Below are 2,594 nucleotides of genomic sequence, written 5' to 3'. Positions count from 1 at the left end.
CTTACCCAGTCCAGCCTTCCTATGCGTCCCTGCCTCACCACACCAGCCGCATCGTACTCTGCCACCCCTATCCTGCCTGCCTGCCTCCCCCACCCCCGCTGCCCTATCCACTCGGGTATCACGTCCCTCTCATCTTGGGGGGGGGGGCCGTCAAGTGGTGGGGAAAAGTTATCTGTTTTTTGAAAGGACGCGAGTTCGAGCCCGGGGAGAGAGAGAGAGAGAGAGAGAGAGAGAGAGAGAGAGAGAGAGAGAGAGATGAGTGAGTGAGTGAGTGGGTGAGAGTGAATGAGTGAGAAAATGAGTAAATGAGAGAGAGAGAGAGAGAGAGAGAGAGAGAGAGAGAATTTGCCGATATTCCACAAGGCCCACTAATATTTAATGAAAAAGACACATCCGCGCCAGTACCGTCATGCAGTCCTTAACGGGGACATTCGTAGCATGTCTTCAGTATGGACGGTGAGTACTAGGGCCAAAGTGGTGACATGTGAAAATATCTGGTACTGTACATAGGAGAGTTGCTGGGCTCTAGGAAACGGGACACACACACACACACACACACACACACACACACACACACACACACACACACACACACACACACACACACACACACACACACACACACACAATAAGTATTCAGTCGTGGGGTTTCCAGTAGGTGAATAATTATATATGCCTGTCGGACCCCTGGGCAACACATCCACGTGGTACAGCGGATGTGGATGAGATTTTATCCTACCCTGCCCCACCGCTACGTCTGTCCCTTAACTCCTTCAGACTGATGACTTATTCTTATACTTCCTGCTACCTCCGGACGATTTTACTCAGCTTAGCAAGGCGCCCAGGTAACAGGTTAATTAGAGGTGTGTCCAACCCCTCTCACCTGTGTGGTCGTGTGGGATTAGCTGTAGATTCTCTCTCTCTCTCTCAGGTAACCCAGAAAATACACGTGCAGAGAAATTACAGGTTGACAGGTAAAATATAATTGAAAAAATGGGGCAGAGAAGGAGGTATTGGTAAAAAATGGGGAAAATGAGGTATATATAAGAAAAAAAAATAGGGAAGATAAGGAGGTATAAGTAAAAAAAATAGCGGAGAAAATTGAGTATAAGGAAAAATGGGGAAGGAAAGGAGGTATAACAAAAAATGGGGAAGAAAATGGGGTATAAGTAAAAAATGGGGAAGAAAATGGGGTATAAGTAAAAAAAATAGGCCTAGGGAAGAGAATGGGGTATAAGAAAGAAATGGGGAAGAGAAGGAGGTATAAGTAAAAAATGGGGAAGAAAATGGGGTTTAAGTAATGGGGAAGAAAATGGGGTGTAAGTAAAAAATGGGGAAGAAAATGAGGTATAAATAAAAAATAGTGAAGGGGATACAGGTAAAAATAATAGGGAAGATAAGGAGGTATAAGTAAAAAATGGGGAAGAAAAGGAGAGAGAGGGTCCGTAGGTGGAGAGGAGTGGTCAGGTTGGGCTGGGCTGGTACTGGGCGTTGGGTCAGAGCGAGGCGAGTACTCCCTGTGAAGGCAGACATTGTATGGAGGCTGACAGTAGTGGTAGGAAACTTCAGGATACAGCCTTGTGACAAGAATAATGTGTGTGAGTGGGGAAAGGATGAGTGGGGTGGAGAGGGATGAGTGGGGTGGAGAGGAGTGAGTGGGGTGGAGAGGAGTGAGTGGGGTGGAGAGGGATGAGTGGGGTGGAGAGGAGTGAGTAGGGTGGAGAGGAGTGAGTGGGGTGGAGAGGGATGAGTGGGGTGGAGAGGGATGAGTGGGGTGGAGAGGGATGAGTGGGGTGGAGAGGAGTGAGTGGGGTGGAGAGGAGTGAGTGGGGTGGAGAGGGATGAGTGGGGTGGAGAGGGATGAGTGGGGTGGAGAGGAGTGAGTGGGGTGGAGAGGAGTGAGTGGGGTGGAGAGGAGTGAGTGGGGTGGAGAGGAGTGAGTGGGGTGGAGAGGAATGAGTGGGGTGGAGTGGAGTGAGGGGTGGAGAGGAGTGAGTGGGGTAGAGAGGAGTGAGTGGGGTGGAGAGGAGTGAGTGGACGTGGTGAGCTGAACAAGAGCGCAAGGGTAATATAGGCCTGAAGAAGATATGAATGTAATTTTGTATGTTTATGTTTGTGTATGCGTGTATGTGTATGTTTGTGTATGCATGTATGTGTATGCTTGTGTATGTATGTATGTGTATGTTTGTGTATGCATGTGTGTGTATGCTTCTGTATGCATGTGTGTTTGTGTATTCATGTATGTATATTTGTGTATGACTGTATGTGTATGTTTGTGTATGCATGTATGTGTGTGCTTGTGTATGCATGTAGGCTATGTGTATGCGTGTATGTATGTTTTTGTATGCATGAATATGTCCTTATGTATGTGTGTGTGTGTGTGTGTGTGTGTGTGTGTGTGTGTGTGTGTGTATGCATGTATGTGTGTGCATGAATGTGTCCTTGTGTATGCTTGAATGTCCTTGTGTATGCATGTATGTGTATGTGGGTGTAGGCTTATATCCACCAGCATCACGTACAAGCACAGTTCCTGATCTGCCAACAAGTTCCCGGTAGCGTTGAAATCTGGCTCTAATTTCCACCTAAGATACCTC

Source organism: Coenobita brevimanus, chromosome 82 (genome assembly GCF_032717465.1).
Source record: "Coenobita brevimanus isolate Jiangsu-jjx chromosome 82, ASM3271746v2, whole genome shotgun sequence".
NCBI classification, from domain to species: domain Eukaryota; kingdom Metazoa; phylum Arthropoda; class Malacostraca; order Decapoda; family Coenobitidae; genus Coenobita; species Coenobita brevimanus.
This window is presented reverse-complemented; position numbering follows the sequence as displayed.